This window comes from Fukomys damarensis, unplaced genomic scaffold, assembly GCF_012274545.1.
Source record: "Fukomys damarensis isolate Sample0158 unplaced genomic scaffold, DMR_v1.0_HiC HiC_scaffold_30, whole genome shotgun sequence".
Classification (NCBI taxonomy): Eukaryota; Metazoa; Chordata; class Mammalia; order Rodentia; family Bathyergidae; genus Fukomys; species Fukomys damarensis.
Genome location: NW_022900942.1, coordinates 22,735,932 through 22,754,152, shown reverse-complemented (window position 1 = coordinate 22,754,152; position 18,221 = coordinate 22,735,932). Strand labels below are relative to the sequence as shown.

Here is an 18,221-nt window from a genome sequence, read left to right as displayed (position 1 = left end):
AAAAATATCATACATGGGTTGCTTAAACAACAGATGATTATTTTCCACAGTCCTGGAGGCTGGAAGTCTAAGATCAAGGTCCTGGCTGCTGTGGTTTCTGTTAAGAGCCCTCTTTCTGTCCTGCAGATGGCTGCATTCTACCTGGGGTCCTCTCAGTCATGAAACTCAGCTGCACACGCTCCTTCTTATCTAGCCACTAGTCCCCTCACAGGGCCCCACCCTCATCTCCTCACTTAAGCCTAATTATCCCTAAACGGCTTCATCTCCAAATACAACCACACTGGATGTTCAAGCTTCTACATACAAATTTGGGGGGACACACAGTCCATAACAGCAACAAATTATGTTAATAATTTATGTTAATAACATGTTAATAAGGTGAATTCTTCAGGCTTCTCTTCAGATGTCACTGAATCGAAGAGCAGCCCCATGACCACCTTTCATAAAAGAGCAGCACCTCCCAATATACTCTAGCCACTTCAACGTGTCTTATTTTTCTTTATATCCCTGAACCACCTGATAAATTTTGTATTTGTTTGCTTATTGTCTGTGATCGGCAAATAGAACAGAAGATTACTAAGATCCAAGTGAATAAGCTCTTTCTCATTTTGTGCACTGTTGTATTTTCAGTGTCTACAACAGTCCCCATACCCTGGTTTCTCTTTAGGTCATATAAATCTTTTGCTTTTTCCAATGTTCCCAATAACAGGTGTACAATAAGTATTTGTTTTCACTGACTCGGTGAATGAATCTGTTAAAATATATTTTTCAGCCAAAAGCATTCTTGAGGATAAAGAAAACAATTGCTTAATGATAAAAGGATACATTCACAAGAATTCTTTTGTGTACCTTATAGTACAGAGTCAACTATATATTTCAAACAGTGATTTCATTAAAGGGGGTGAAGGGAGGGCAGGGGTAAGGGTAAAAAATGAGAACCAAGACTTGTCATGTAGAGGTACAAGATCCCAACGAGTGTAACTGTACTGTATCCCTAAAATGTACCAATAAACTCAATTAAAGCTGAAAAAAGGCAATAAATTCAAATTTATAGTGTGAGTTATTAGCATACATCTCCACTAAAACCATAGGCAAAGGTTTTATCAATAGAAAGAATGTAATATTTAAATAATGTATGTATAAAAAAAAAGGCAATAAATTCAAATTTATAGTGTGAGTTATTAGCATACATCTCTACTAAAACCATAGGCAAAGGTTTTATCAATAGAAAGAATGTAATATTTAAATAATGTATGTATACAAGCTTCACCTACTGGATCTGTACTCAATAAATAGAGAATACACACAAAATGTTTATAAAAATTGACCAGGGTCTAGGCCACAGACCAAATCACAACAAATTTCAAAGAAATGCTATCATATGGACCACCCATATTTTCAACTAAAATACAATAAAGTTTGAAATCAACAACAAAATTACAGCTCCTAAACTCAAGAACATTTTGAAATTTCAAAGGCATACTGCTAAATTATTAATATGAAATAAAAATGGAAGTGAAAACATTTAAAACTGAGCAGTAATTGAAGCCTAGCTTTCAATAAAAGAGCATGTTTAGGAGTAAATTCTGTATCAGATAACAAGAAAATTTTAGCTAAGTTAGTGACACAGTGACTAAGTAAGCTAAAATATAGAAGAAAAGTCTTTTTCTACTTATGAATAAAGTAGTAAGAAGGCAATAACCCAGATAAATCAATAAAACAGAAACAAAGAAACAGTAAAACTAGGAAAAGGGGTGATTCTTTAACAAGACTATGTAAATATTTTGACAAAATTAAAGAAGAAACAAATAAATATTGTTAGGCATGAAAGGGGGCCTAATACAGTAAAAATTTTCTTTAAGTATGAGAATTCTATCCCCTATTTTCAAGTACTAAATCTAAAAATACATGAAATAGAAAACTTAGAAATATGTTTATCAAAATGGTCACACAAAAAATTGAAAAAAGAACATAAGCTCCCAAATGTTCTGAGTTCAGACTAAACCTTGATTTTAGAATTAAGACTATGAAAAGGCATAAAAAGGAAAGCAACAGGTTAATTTCAAGTAAAAATATCAATGCAGAAATTCTTACAAAAATATTTCAAATATTCCAGTAAAATGGGGCATGCATTAAAGTCATTCTTTAATATACATTTGAGATGATATATATTATGTATTGTATATATTATATTCATCACATAATAAACATATGAAGGCTAAGAGTAATGACCCAGTGAAACTTATTTCAAAAGCTCAAGGAATGTTTAATATTAGAAAGTCTTCACCGGGCATGGTGGCACACACCTGTAATCCCAGCACTCAGGAAGCTGAGGCAGGCGGAACACTGTGAGTTTGAGACCAGCCTGGGCTACATAGTGAGTTCCAGGTCTGTCTCAACTACATAGTGAGACCCAGTCTCAAAAAAGCAGAAAAAAAAAAAAATCTTCATGTTATTTGCCATACTGACAGATTAAGAGAAAAAATATATATATATAAAATCATCTCAATAGACACAGAAAAGGCATTTAATAAAATGTAAACCCGATTCACAGTTTTGAAATACAGCAAAATGCTCAACGAACCAGGAAGTAGTTTCTACTAAGAATCTACAATAAACTTTAGAAACACTTCCTTTAAAGTTAGGAAGTAGCCACATATACCTTTTCTCTCACCACTGCATTCCTCATTGTGTGAGACATCTAGCTGATGCAATAGAACAAGAAAAAGGAGGGCCAGGGATTTATCTCAGCAGTTTGGTGGCCAACCGCAAGGACCCACGTTCGATCCCCGGTACCACAAAAAAAAAAAAAAAGAAAAGAAAAGAAAAAGGAGTAGTAAGAAAGTAAGGATTAGAATTGATAAAAAGTATTTGCAGATAATATTGTCTACTGGGCATGGTAGTGCACACCTTAATCTCAGGTACTTGGGAAGCTGAGGCAGGAAGATCACAAGTACAGGGCCAGACTGGGCACCTTAGTGAGACCCTGTATAAATTTTTCAAAAGGTCTTGGAGTGTAGCTCAGTGGTAGGGCACTTGCCTAGCATGTGCAAGACCCTATGCTTGATCCTCAATACAGAGAAAGAAAGGCAGAGTCAGAGACAGAGACAGAGAAAAATATTGTTTACATAGAGAATCCATGAGTAACTACAATGACAGAGTTTGGTGAGGATGCTGGACCCAAGGTTAATATACACAGATGTACTGTATCCTTATAAATCGGTAACAACACGTAAAAAATGTAATTTAAAAAAAAATCCCATTAGCAGGAGCAATAAATTATGAGGTACCTAAGAATAAATCTAAGAAAAGAGGTGCCAGATGTATGAAAAAAAAATATATATATATATCTCCACTGAAAGACTTTAAGACCTCAATAGAGATATACACAAATTATATATGCCACATATATATGGCAAAATAAGTTCCCATCTCATTCCTCTTTAAAATTTTCTTAGCTATTTTTGGACCTTAATTCATCTACATGAAGCTTTAAACCAGCTAAAAACGTCCAAAAAAAAAAAATCTCTGGGATTTTAGTATGAATTTTATTTAATTTTTATATTAACCTAAGGGAATTGATACTGATGTTTAGGGTTCTTGCTTGCTGCTGAATTATTGAACAGGTATTTCTGGGACAGTTGTTATCCATATAGGGAAAAATGTAGATCTCTTAATACATAGTACAGTATATCCAAAAACGAATCCTAGTAGAATTACACCTAACGTTAAAACATTCAGGAAAAAAAATGTGTTTAAGACATCATTTTCATGGGCCGGGGACTTAGGTCAGCGGTTCCGTGGCCTGCCTTGCAAGCGGAAGGACCCGAGTTCAATGCCCGGAACGAAAAAAAAAAAGACGTCATTTTTATGATCTCAGGCTAGGAAACGACTGAAATATATGTGCTATAAAAGAAAAACATTGATATATTTGATTTTAAACATTCTTGTGTGACAAAAGATGCCAAATAAGCAACGTTTAAAGGCAAGAAATAGAACCAAAGTTTTTTGAAACATCCATAATGTAGTGAACCCTCAGTAATCTATACGAAAAAAAGCAAACAACTCAACTCACTCCCCCAAAAAGCAGTTTACAAACAGATAATACAAAGAAAGAGAAACTCAAATGACCAAAAACCGTGGTGGATGGGGAAAGACATAACATCAAAAATAATCAGAAAAAAAAAATAAATTAATACTCCAAGGAGATATCTTTTCAGTCCATCAGATCAGCAAAACCTAGAAGGGGCAACACCGATAGCTGCAGCAGATATACAACAACCAGAGCTCCCATACGCCGGGGCTGGAGTGTGAACTGAGAACAGTTAGGCAACATCTGCTAAAGTTTATGATGTTTCTACTCTATGACCCCCAAATTCCACTTCCTTCTGTATCTTTGAGAAGCTCAATGTGTGCACAAGGAAACATGTTCAAAGTTCACAACAGCACTATTTATAAAATTTTTAAAAAACTGAAAACAATCTAAACCTCAATCAATTTAAGGAGTGGATATAGTATTATAACATAGTCACAGAAAAGAATTGGTATGTGCCTTAGCTGGTTTAGGCTGCTGTAACAAAAACGCTACAGACTTGGTAACTTCATAATTATTTGTTTCTCAGTTCTGGAAGTTGATAATTCAAGACAAAGGCACTGGAAGATTTGGTGGTGACCCAGTTCACTCATTAAAGGGCCTTCTCAATGTCTATGCACATGGTGACAGGGATAAGAGAGGTCATTAGAGTCTCTTTTAAACAACAGTAATTCTGTTCATGAAACTTCTGCTCACTTGCTTTAATCAACTCCCCCAAATCCCTGCTCTTAATAGTAAAATGTTTAGAATTTAACATATGAATTTGGGGAAGGTAAATTTTTGCCCTAATAATAGAGTAATTAAAGGAACTGGATCTACATAAATAAGTTAGAATAAACCTCAAACGCATTTTTTCAAGTGATAAAGCAAGTTGCAGAAAGATTATTTAGTGAAAATCATCTGTCTTTTGAACTCACAAAATACTACTAGGTATTGTTTATGGCACACAGGGATATGCAAAGCAGTAGAAAAAATACAACACAGGTAGAGTGGTTCCTTCTAGAGGAGCTAAGGTAGAATGCAATGGTTTGGAATAAAAAAAGAAGCTTTACTTGTGACAACTATAAAAAAATATTTTGAAAATGTGGCTAAATATCGAGCTTAATATTTTTAAATATACGTAATCTAAGCTGATCTTGGCATTATTCTCTGCAGTTTTGCTTTGTTGTGCTTTTTAAAGATATATTTTTAAAAAGTGTGTATATGTGGTATTTATCTGTTTATTTCTTTTATCTAGGTATACAGTTGTGTTAGCAGTCTGGGGACCTGAGGAATAATCCTGGTTCCAAACTACCAAACTGACCTTGAGCAAAACAATGAATGTTTCTGTCTGTCTGCTCATCTGTAGAACAGGGGTAGCCACGGAGCTTATACATTAGAAAGCAACGATGAAGAGCACAGGCTCTGGATGGCCTTGATTCCCAGCCCCATTACTTACCAGGTGAGAATTTAGTCAAATTACTTAAACTTTCTAAAATGTACTATTCTCAGCTATAAAATGGGAACAAAGATAATATATCTAGCTCACAGACTTATTATGAAAATAAAACAAAATTCAGAAAGAAAAACTTTTAGTACATCACCATCCACAAAATACGATTACAAAAGCAGACATAATGGACCAGAGATCGGTACCAACCTTGCATTACATATTACAATAAATCAGTAAAGAAAAAAATGAACTAAAGGAAAAAATGGACAAAGAATAAACACAATAACTCAGGGAGGCAAAAGAATCATGACTTCAGTTAGTAAATGAAAAGATGCTCAATCTTACTCGTAATCAGAAAATTACAATCTAAACACCAAACAACTATCATATTGTTAAAAGGAAAAAATTTAAATATGACTTTAGCAAGTACTGGTGAGAATGTGCAGCAGAAGAAATTCTTCTCGAACTACGCTGGTGGGAAGGTGAACTGACACTTGAACTCAGGAGAGCAATTTGGCCACAGCTAGGAAAGATGAAAATGTGCTATTTTATCACTTTGCTACTGACTTCTTACCCAAGACAAACTATCACACATCATGGGCAAAGAACATGTACACGTAGTAGCATTGTCTCTAATAGCAGAAAGCCAGAAACAGCTATAACATCCTTCAAAAAAACATTTTAAAAGTTAGAAACAACTTGAATGTCCTTCATACAATGGGACATGAAACAGAATGGAAAATGGATAAAGTATGTCTCACAACAGACTACTCTACCAAGTAAAACAGAGTCCAAGTCCTATGGTATCATTTACATAAGCTTTAAAGATATTTTAAAATATGCAATTATTTGTGTAAAAACTATAATTGCACATGGTAACAATAAGCATCACATTTGAATGATGCCACTGTGAAATACAGAACGGGAGATGGGGGTCAGCCTTAACTCCACATTATGAAACAAGCCTAGATGGGAAGACCTGAAACAAATATGGGTAAGGACATGACCACATGTGTTCACTATCTTCTTGTTCTCCATTATTTCCTGTTTGCTTGAAATACTTCCTAATAAAGAACACCATGCTGTGAACATTTTCAGATGTCAATAAATACCATTGTGCACCACGTGATGACATTTTAATCAACAGTGGACCTCATGCATGACATAGTTCTGTAAGATTCTATCATCTGGTAGCATCATATGACCTTAGATTGGGTGAACATACCCTATGACATTCTCACAAGGATGAGGTCGCCTCTCAGACTTCTCTCAGAATGACATACCTCTAACAATGTGTTCTTACCATTCAGTGATACCTGACTGTATTATCATTTTCCAAGAGCCCGCCCCCCATAAGAGCAGACATGACAAGTGCTACCAGTTGATAGATGATGAAGCTGAGGAACAACGACCTGGCACAGTGGGCACATGGTTTATGGCTTCAGGGCTCAAAGTCCCCCTCATTACATTACAGTGTTCATGCCACTCACTCAGTTATTTATTTAACATAGGGAACTGGAACTTGGCACAACTTAGAGCAGGTGGGCGAAAGGGAAGACTACTTCTTTCATTCTAGAACAAACCACAGCCTGAGGAAGGGGAATGACATAATTTGATAAAATGGGAAGGAGCCGACTGCAGGAGTCATGTGCCAGCTTTTCAATAAGTCTGTAATTTTCTCTTGGAGGGGCTGAGTGTTCACTATATCCGTCGAGGAGGAGGAAGAGGCTGAGGGAAGTGAGAAAAGTAACTGAAGCCTCAGAGTCATTCCAGCTTCAGAGTGAATGACAGACAGGGGTGCTGCCTTTGGGGACAACTGACCTCTGAATTTGTCTGGGCCTGGTTCCTTACCTTTCCTGGCTTTTAGCTCTTCTTAAAACTGAGGAGGTGGAGGTTCATCTTAAGACCGGTGAAATTCTGGAGTCCCTTTTCTGTCTTGCAGGATTCTCTTTCCTCTTCTTTTAAAATCTAAAGCATGAACTTCCCCATTTAGTACCTGCCCATGGTTTAAGACTTTCCCTTGGATGTGTCACAGCTCTGTGCTTTCACCCTGGTAAACACATAAAATGCCCAGCCATCACGCCTCCACAAATGCTGCTCCTCAGGCTGCCCCTGTCCTGTCCCCTGTCTTGCAGCCTACAGACTCCTCTAGAAGGAGTTACAATGGAGAAGAGAGTAATATGCTCCATCCCTTCCGAGGAACAAACATGCTGTGGGAGGTGGGAGTGGTCTCGGCTGGTGACTTCTCCCCTGAAGCATCACCACGAGCACATTTTAGGCTGGAAATAAGAAAGTATTTCCTGGCTGTAGGAACTGCTAAATAGCAGGGTGGGTAACCAAGGGAGGTTCTGGAAACTCCTCTAGAGATCTCTAAAGCTACGATACAATCTCACATGTCTGAGATGATTTTGTGCAGCCCTGACCAGAGACAGATGGATGCAGTGCCTCCTTGAACCTCCTCCAGGCCTATGATTCTGCCTCTTGCTTTCTCCTATTCTCTGCCATAGGCTGCGCACCTCCTGTATATTTACTTCTCCAGTGACGTGCACTTACTGTGGTCCGGTAGCCTTGTTTTCTCTCTATCCTTCTCCTCCTGACACCTCTGCTTGTTCTTTTTGGAAAGCTAGAGAAAGGTCAGCATTGCCCAATTGCCCACACATAGTTTGGTGGCAGCATCAGACGCCCAGGACAAACAGAGGGAGTGATTCCAATGCCAGCCTACCCATCCTCAACTCCAAATCCGGGTGAAAACAGAAAATTAGCTTTTGCTAACAATTAATTGTTAATGAAAATATGATCCCAGTACAGTAATTGATTTAAAATAGATTTTTAAAAGAATCCTTGGCGGCATTCACCAAGAATACAGAGTTTCAAAAGCGTTCATTCCAGGGTTAGTTTTTCCCCCCTTTCTTCTGGCTTAAACTCCAAATGGCCAAGATCCCAGTCTGAATAAACAGTGTGGGTGGTGACTGTTCTGTGGGGCCCAGTAGAGGATGCAATCACTTTCTTACTCGGTTCAGCATTAAATCATGTGAAACTAGCTCAGTGATTCCTTATAACTCTTACCCAGGCACCAAGGGCAAAGTTAACATGTATTCTTTCTCCACTTATCAAGGGAGAGAGACAAAATGAATTTTCCTAACCGTTGAGTGTTTAATTATGTATAAAGTTCATTGACCTCACAGGCGGCTGTCAGATGATCTTGCTAAGGCCTGTGAACGGCATCCCAGGAATGCAGTGATGTGGGCAGAAACCAAGTGAGTTCACGCCACTGAGCGCTTTAAATGGGACCAAATCAGCAGCCGTCCAGAAAGGCTCCAGTGAAAACAGAACTGTAAGATAATCAGTAATTTAATCTCACCTAAGCATTTCTAGGTCTTCAAGAATGATCGTTATAAATCAGAAACTCGGGAAAAATCCCACATGGATGGGGCTCATGATGACGGGGTAAAGTAATTCAGTTTGCTGGTTACTGTTGCAGTTGGATGGAAATGTGTGTATTTGGAATATTCTTCCCCCATTTTAGAAGTAATGCTTTCTGACTTCCCTGCTACTGATGTTAACGAAAACGAAGCAATCTCATTCATAAATACATGGTAGGGCTTGAAGGAGATAGCAGAGTTTCTTCTTATTTAGAAAATGTTAATACAACACAGCCCTCATGTGTGCATAAAATAACTATACCTCCTTGCCAGTCAATGCCCTGAAAAGTGTTCTCCAAACAGCACAGTGGATTCTTCTTTTCTGGCTCAGGGAATGAGAGGGGACCAAAAGGATGAGTGATACTGGGAAGCACGGGTGCCAAGCCGGCATGTGCTCTTTAGCAAGAGATGCCTGGGGCCCTTGTGGACCCTGTCAGATATCTGAGTGCAGGGGTTCTCTGACCTGAGGGAAGAAAGAAATGTGAAATATTTAGGTTTGGTGTGTCCCACCTCACCTCACTGAGGATCCAGTATTGTTTTCTTTCAGGATCTTTCTCAACAAACACCCTTGATTTTATCAGTCAAAATATTTGTTGTCAGTGGGTGAAACTTTACAGGGTCATAGTCTAAGGCAAAAGTACACTTTATTAGCTCTGTTACCTTTATTGCTAGGAATAAAAAGAATGAGTGGTTGGGATTTAGTCAACAATTTTGATACCCTGCTAGAAGCAGAAATGGAAGGAATCTCACTCCTCTCGCTCTTAACTAATCTGAAACTCTAGAATCCTTTATTAAATCAGCCACCTAGATTTTTTAATGCATGTTATCTGTCTGTATCCAAGTCTGGTTAATTCAAAAGATATCTGAAAAATTCAGCAAGGTCATAAATGAAGAGGCAGGAATTACTTCTCACAGAAAGCTTGAGTGGGCCTTAGGCATGGAATTCCCTTAGGGGTAGGGGCCTAAACCCTTGCATGCTTCAACACACCAGTGGGAACTGAGCCAAAGCTCAGTTCACACCTATACACGTGGCAATATAGAGAAGGAAGAGATATGACTGTCACTGAGTCACAGCATTTCATGGCTGAGGTTCTATATTTTATCTGGTTTTCATTGAGGAAACCCCCCTTAATATTTGAGAGGTTCGCTCCAAGATCCTTTCTTTGAGACCCATTTATGATTACTTTCCTGCAAGAATAACTATTTAAAAAGAAAAGGAATTCTCTTTATCTTTGGACCCTGGAGAAGGAAGCCTCCCTTCAAATCTTCAAACATTTTCTATAAATATGATTATCCCCCTAGCTATAGGGAAAACATGCATCCATATAAAGACATTTGGACGGAAAGTAATATCCGGGATCATTTCCACCCTTTTGATTCTACAATTTATAAAATTCCATGAAGGAAATGACTCTTACTTCTCATGAAGTTCCTACAAGGAAATCACTGTGAGCCAGTTACAGAAGCAGGGCCTTTGTGTATATCCCATCTGTATTTCTTGTCTGTACTACTGCACTCTGTCTCTTCAGATGGCTGTTAATTTGTGTTAGACTATAAATTCTTCTGCATTATAGACTGATTGATTCATATTTACATTTCTCCCTGTCATTAACAGAGCTGATACCCACTAAAAGAATGAGTAAATGAATGAGTGATTAAATTTCATGAAAATGTCTATAGCAAAAGTTGGAAAAAATTTTTAGTAAGGACCAGATAGTAGATACTTTAAAGCCATGTAGTCTCAACTCTGCTGTTGTAGTAAAAAAGTAAACATAGACAATACATACACTCATGGCTGTGTTCCAATAAAACTTTATTTACAAAAGCAAGTGGTGAGCAAAAATTGTCCCACAGGACATAGTTTTCTGACCCTGGTCCATGGTGTTTACCTTGGCATAATCCTAGCATATTAAATTTTCATATGCCATCTGTATTTTTCAATAGTGAGATAAAGTACAGAAAATATAAATGGTAAAGAAAAATTTTAGAACTCCATAGAAGTGAATTCACTAAAAAATAAAATCAAGCAAATAAAAAAAAAAGGAAAATAGAATTTTGCTGCTCTACCAAGCATACTTCATGGCAGCTTAATTTGTATATTGTATGACTAAGGATCAATTTTTATCCCAAGAAATAAGGGTAGTAGTTTTGCCCTTCACATCATCATCATGGGATAACCCGATACCATGGGATCTCTAAGTTACTAGGTCTGGGTGAGGTCATGCTGAATTTGACATTCTCTGGAGAAGGGAGTGAAAGTTCATCCATCCTCCTTTCTATCAAATTATCTGGTCTCTGATTTTCCTGTTCACACCCTTCCCCAGGTCATTAATGCAGAAAATGCTTCTATGCTTGGTGACCCTCTGGAAAACAGTCAGCCATAAAGTTATACAAGAGAATCTCAAAAGCTTGGCAAACAGAGAAGTAAAGGATAACAATGAGACAGATGCAAACAAGATGTCCTAGCTTGCCATCCTGGCCTCGTCCATCATTAGCAGTTCACTTCTGTACTTGCAGTCCTTCTGCCTCAGCCTCTCAAGTACCGGGATTACAGGCATGAGCCACTACACCTAGCTCAGGTCACTTATGTGTAAAACATAATTTTTTAAAAAGGAGTTGTATTAGAATTGTGGTAGGCACTAAGGATGCAAAATCCTAAGGACAGCTGCTTGGTTTAGAAAAACACAGCTAGACCCTTTCAAGGTACAAGGAATTATATGGCAAAGAACATACTGGAGAGTGGTGCAGATGACATTTGAGATGGACTATTCTCAAGTAAGGAATCTTCAAACTTCATCAGCCATGCTCATACGGTGATAAAACAGTTTGAGAGATTTCTTCTAAGACAGAATAAAATTTGATGCTTTTTATTTTCCAACGCTTCTCCTTGACAACAGAGAAGGTTAAAAAATGGAGGATTGTGTGGCTTAACAAAATGGAAATGGAAGAATGAGGGAGCCAAAGCCCCGAGTTCACACCTGTAACATTCAAGCGATGTGGACTTGAGGCCAATGACTGAACTTTAATGAAACATGATGTCCTAATTGCTACCACAGAGCTAGGATATACACTTTACTGAAAAGAAAGCTGGAGACATGATATATGGCCCAATTTAAATTCTGAGAGGCTCTCATGTGCTTGCAAAGGACAGTGGGAAAGGTTCTGCGCACAGATCTTGGGCACAATGACCAGATGAGCATCTCCTTGGGGTCATCACATACTGGAGTAAGGAACACTCCAGTAGCCAACAGAAGTAGCTCCTCTTCTCTGTTTATTGAACTTCCTATTCTTATAGTCTTCCCAAAATCCTTTATCACCAGTGAGTCCTCATTAAAACATCCCATTCTCCTTGCCACAAAATGGAGCCATTTCTCACCATTATTCAGCCACTACCATTCCCACAAACTTAATTTATACTAGATAAAATTCATATTAGATAAAAACTTCAAGTTACTTCAAACATATGTGGCCATGGCATGTGCAACTCTTACTGCAATCTCTATTTGGGGTTAGATGTATCATGACAAAGACAAGAGTGTTAAAGAGGGATCCTGGGGGAGGTCAATGAGAGGGAGATAGAAGGTTATGGTATACTGTGACATTTCCAAATAAGTTACTCATAACAATCCAGGATGCATTCTTACACTTCATTTATGATTATTGTCAGGTAATATGAATTAGGTCGCAAGTTTTTCCCTGAAAATGAAACAAATTTATTTGCATCCCATTGTAAAGACTGTAAGGGGCAAGGGTACTCTCTAAGGAGAAGGGGAAACCTGCTCATCATTCTCTTTTGCTTCTCCTCAGACAAACTGAGACCTAACACACATATAGGGAACATATGCACTCTATTACCTTTAAATTACCCGCTTAGGCTGTTTCTATACAATACAAACAAACTGCACAAAGAGAAAAACTAATTGTCAAGGGATTGTTATGACAAACAAAATGTAGTATTCAGATAGATGCTCTTAATTGCCTCTAAGGCACCATTAGAACATACCTACCTGCTTTTCTGGCTTCCAACTTCTTTACTACTGAAAACTTCTTTGTGAAATACAAAATATTTAAAGAGTCCATCTGGGGAATTTCAAGGGTTTAATTTGGCAAAGTAAATGAGTCCTCTGATTTGTGTGTCTAGAACAGTACAGGTGAAATGTCTTTTGAATCCACAATTCCAACTTTGAAGGAACACTACTTCAGCATTAAAAAAAAAAAAAAAGACCATATTAGTTCATAAGTTCCTGGCAGCATTCTGAACAGAAAATCTCGAGGAAAAAAGAAACTTCCAGAGCCTGCTTTGGGCCCCTTCACATTCCTTTTTTAAGCAATGCAAGATTGAGCCTAGGCCACAGATGCAGCTTTTGGATGTCAGATCCAGCAGACAGATGTTTTCCCTTAAAGCTGTTGTCTCTCCCTCAATCTGTTTATAGTGTGTTTCCATTTCAGCCTGCACCTTAAGTTCTCATTGCTAACTGCACGTTCTACAGGTTTCTATTTTTTCATCATTTGTTCTGTTTTCTATAAGAATTTCCCCCTCTCTTTTGGTAACCTGTTAACCCTTTATATCCTTTATATCTCACAGTCTTCACAGAGGGATGCCAATAAATTTATACTTCATTTTCAGCAATTTTTCCCTTGAAAAACTTAAGTGACGCAATCTGTGTTTATTTCTCAGCCATCTTCAAGAAGAGGAATATCATGTAGGGATTTTGAAGTCCTCAGGTATGTGGCATGAGAAAGAAACTAAACTACTGAGGCCACATGACTGGCATTAACCTCTTCAACCAACCAGGTATCTACTGATATGGGTTACTAATTCAAACCTGTGGGGTTTTTGTTGTGTTCTGGACTTGCAGATTACTTTCATATAAATCAGATGAAAGAACTCCATTTGTATGTCAATCAAGCAGATTCCATGGTATCCAAACCAAGCTATCAGACTCACAAGATATCTTGGGTGGTGTCATCATCTCTGCTGTCTGAACTTACTAGGCTGTAAAGGCTCAGGAGTGACAGCTACCCAGCGAGAACTGACCTGTCATCAAGTCACAAAGCTGTCCAGTACTGAGCTATCCTCCCCTGAAACAAGTCATGTAACTGCTCAGAGAGATGAGGCTTCAGATAATCCACGATGCCAAAGATGTCATACAACTCAAAGAGGGCTGTGCTTTGAAATGCGATAAAATGCTTTAACTAAATTACTATCCCCAGATGCATCTGCTTTATCAAGGAAAGAAAAACAAATCCCCAAGAACTCCCTACAATTCAGACAAATAAGAAACAATGAGGCCAATGACCCATTTGCTTTGGAGGAATACATGGAGCCCAGCCGCTCAAAACTGAGTCTTCCGATACCACTGTCAGCATGTGCTGACCAACTCCCCTTCATTTCTCGCTTCTCTTAAAAGAAAACAGGCTGGACTAGTTCAGTAAATAACAAAAGGTCAGAGAAATGCTACTCAAAACATGAGCAAAATAACTGCTCAACCTGCCAAAATGTTTCCAAAGGCCTAACAGGCAGAAAAACCCAGTGGTGAAATAGTCTGCAGATAGTAAAATCTGCCATCAGGCTTCTTGCTGATATTTTGTCAATGAAAAGCTAAAAACAGACATTATGCCCATCAGTTCGAACCAACACTAAGACACCAAATCCCTCCCTCATAAAGGAAGAGATTGCCTGTGCCTCTCATTTATTTTTTCAGGCTCCTCTCCTTATATTTTGACTTTATGGCAAGTACAAAAGTAGTGGTTGGATGACTATGTACTCCAAAGAGACTTTTAACTGGTTTAACTCCAACCACTTGAGGTTGAGTAGTGTACATTCATTTCATCCACAGAATCTCTCTGAGGTGAACAGGGTGATAATTACAAGAGCTTTAACAGAGGACAGAGGATAAACACATCTAAGACAGAAACTAAAATTGTGCCCTCAGGATACTGCCTTCCCTGAGTCCACATCAATAATCCAGTGGGATACCATCTCCCCCAAGTTATCCTAGCTATTAGCCATGTAGACAATGCGTACTTGAAAGGATATTGCCAGATTTGCTGCAAAGATGGGATTTTTTTTCAGTACTAGAGATTGAAACAAAGGCCTTCACACTGAGCTACATTCTCAGCCCTTTTTTATTTTTTGTTTTGAGACAGTGGCTAAGAGGCTAAGTTGCTCAAGCTAGGCTCAAACTTGGGACCTTCCTACCTCAGCCTCGGTGCTTGGATTACGGGTCTATGCCAGCAGGCCCAGATATAAGATGAAATCTTATTCATTTCTAGTCTCCCCAGGACTGTTACGTGGTTAGGGTTCAGCATATTAATTGGGCTGAGCCAATGGCATCTAGGTTCTATCACATTTCTGGTTTAAAACAGTGGGGCAACATTTTGCACACTATTTCCTATGTAATACTGATCTTGCAGAATGTTACATGAGTACAAGAAACTTTAATTCCATGATGAAACAAATTTTAGAAATCCTTCATACTATTACAGTACTTCATTCCTCAATTTCAGAATCATAATATATTCCTATTCCTATTCCAGAATCATAATACAATCCAAATTAAAGATTCAGGAAGTCCTGCAGGTAAAAAAAACCTGCTCAGCCTTTCAAAAGAGGTTTTCAGAAATCTTTTTCAGTGAACAGTTACGACTATCCTCAGCAACTAGTGTTTTGTAGAGGGCATATTGGGGAACACTGCCCTAGAATAGTTTCTAATTCATGTATAATCATGCCTAATCTTATCTAATATGTCACTAAATTCAGTTGATCCTTCCTTCATGATATATTATTGTGGACAGTACTGCACACACAACACTCTGTTGTTAGTATTCTAGTCTTTAACTCGATTACTTCACAATATCATAGATTCACAGATCAGGCTTCAAAGTATTCTTAGAAATAATCATGAACTAAAAGTCAACCCCCAAATTTAACAGAGCTAACCAAGGCACTCAAAGTGAAGAGACTAGCCTATGACATCACAATACTGGATGTTTGATTTACTAAGGAAAAAAGTGGTTTCAAGTACGCCTCTCTCCCTCCCATCTACTCTGTGGGCATGGATCACAGCAGTGACCCCAAGAAGGAATGAAAGAAAAGCCAATGCTATTGAAGCATCTACCAAATGCCTCACCATCCACTTGCACATACATCTCCCTCTTCAACAACTCTAGGTCACGTATGTTACAGACCAGAAGCTCAAGATCTTACGGTAAGAAAGCAGCTGGGCCAAGATTTGAATTAAGAAAACATATTACTGCTAGTATATTTTACTCTCCCTCAACAAGGAGGCACTTGATAAAGGCATGCTGAATTATACACCAAACTGAGAATTTGTGCATCTGAATTTGGTGGCAGTGTGCTGTCACTATTGTAAAAAAAAAAAAAAAAATCGAAATATTCTATCATTTGTAAATGTGGGGAAGATAATGAATTTTTACTATTAATGAAAAATGAATGAAGCTAATGAAGCAATGAAAACTACATTATGTATCACTGAACATCACAAATAATATTATCTGCAATGTCTTGCATGATCATGTAACATTAAAGGTTATTGGCTTCTCCAGTAAAATGTTAACTCACTTTGCTTTTCACAGAATCTACAGTAGGCAGAATGCTAGTTAATACGATGATATTGATGATGGTGGTGGTATATCTTCTTTTTATACACAAGGACATATACTAGTCAAAACTGCTACAGTCCTAGTAGGAATTTTCTATGGATAACCAATTTATAAATTTCAAAAGTATTATTTTTTATATTCATCTTTCCATTACCCAAATTTAACTCAAACTTCTTTATTTTTCAGGTACTTGAACACGACTAGTGGTACTGTTTTGGGGGGCTTTCTGAAGCAAATGTGGTCCAAGAGACCATATAAAATATTTAAAATAACAATAATAAACCAATGAACAGCAAATAACAGTAAAAAAAAATCTATGAATCGTCAAGTTAAGTAAATTACTGGCATTGAAAGATTTATATTGCTTACTACAATAATGAACATGAAACCAGGCTTATGATATCATGAAGTTTCAATATTGATGGAGAGGGAATTTTTTAATTTTAGTATTGAAAAGTCAAACATGACTATAATCTTAAGAAAAAGAAAGTGGCTAGCACTAAGAAAGGTATTTTATATTTGACTGTCATGACAAAATTTTTAGTAAATTTTAAGTGGTAAACTTTAGTATTAGTTTTACGAAGTAGAAAATAAAACCAAAATAAGTTACAAGGGTGACTATGTCTCTACCAATCTTTCTCTCCTCAAATATAAAATGCTAATCTTCCTACTACCTCAAAAAGGACATCACTAGCTTTTCTTTCTTTTTTTTTTTTTTTTTTTTTTTTTTTGGTACCGGTGATCGAACTCGGGTCCTTGCGCTTGCGAGGCAGGCCACCGAATCGCTGAGCTAAATCCCCAGCCCTCAACTAGCTTTTATTCGCTAAGATTACTAAATAATAATGAAGTGAATATAAGAAAATAAAACATGCTAAATCTTGAATATTCATGTCATGGTTTATCTGACAGAAAATGTGCTTTCAAGTTAATTGAAAGTAAATTCAAAGTCAGCACCTACTGAACTTATCACTCACTTGTTAACATTCCAAACTCTCTTTCCTTATTGTCTGCATATGTCCTCTTGTCTTAGTGGGAGAAGCCTTATTTAAAATCACAGTATTTTCCTTTCTCTCATATGCAAGTAAATGTGAGAGGGTCAGATTCTGCCCAGGAGAAATTCTGTATAGGTAAAGGTATTACATCTAGATCTAGTATAGGAGATAAAAGGCAGAAAGTAAGAAGGAAGGAGGAACGGGCAAAATAAATCACTTCCTAGCACCTTCTGTTTCAGACCTGATTTGTTTTCAGTGAATACACAGACAACAGACACTGACTCTATAAACAGAAACATATTTAAATGGTAACTGAAACTATTCCTAGGATGCACAGTTTGGTTTGTTTCCTCATTATGCAGCTCCCACCCACACAGCACTTCTTATGTACCAGGCATCATCCTAAGCACTTGACTCACATTAACTCATTTAAAGCAAACAACAACGCTAGGAAGAACACACTGCTACACTTGATATTTTGCAAATGAGAAAAAGGAACCACTGAAGTCCTCAGGTAGAAAAGCAGAGAGCTGCAGTTTGAATCCAGGGCTTAAGTCCGTATAGATATCTCACACTATCCTGACCAATTATGAAGTTGGTTGTTTACTGCCCTGATGTGCTTGGATAAGAAATACATTCAAAGCCATTAGTAATCA

The 18,221-nt window shown here is 37.6% G+C and overlaps 1 long non-coding RNA gene across 1 annotated transcript; it reads left to right on the top strand.

Annotated features, from left to right (window-relative positions):
* Positions 1–13,653: 13,653 nt before the first annotated feature.
* Positions 13,654–16,861, top strand: LOC104876701. The gene is made up of 3 exons (XR_784389.1): positions 13,654–13,742; positions 15,884–16,158; positions 16,760–16,861. It is a non-coding gene; the product is annotated as an uncharacterized LOC104876701 (long non-coding RNA).
* Positions 16,862–18,221: the final 1,360 nt, after the last annotated feature.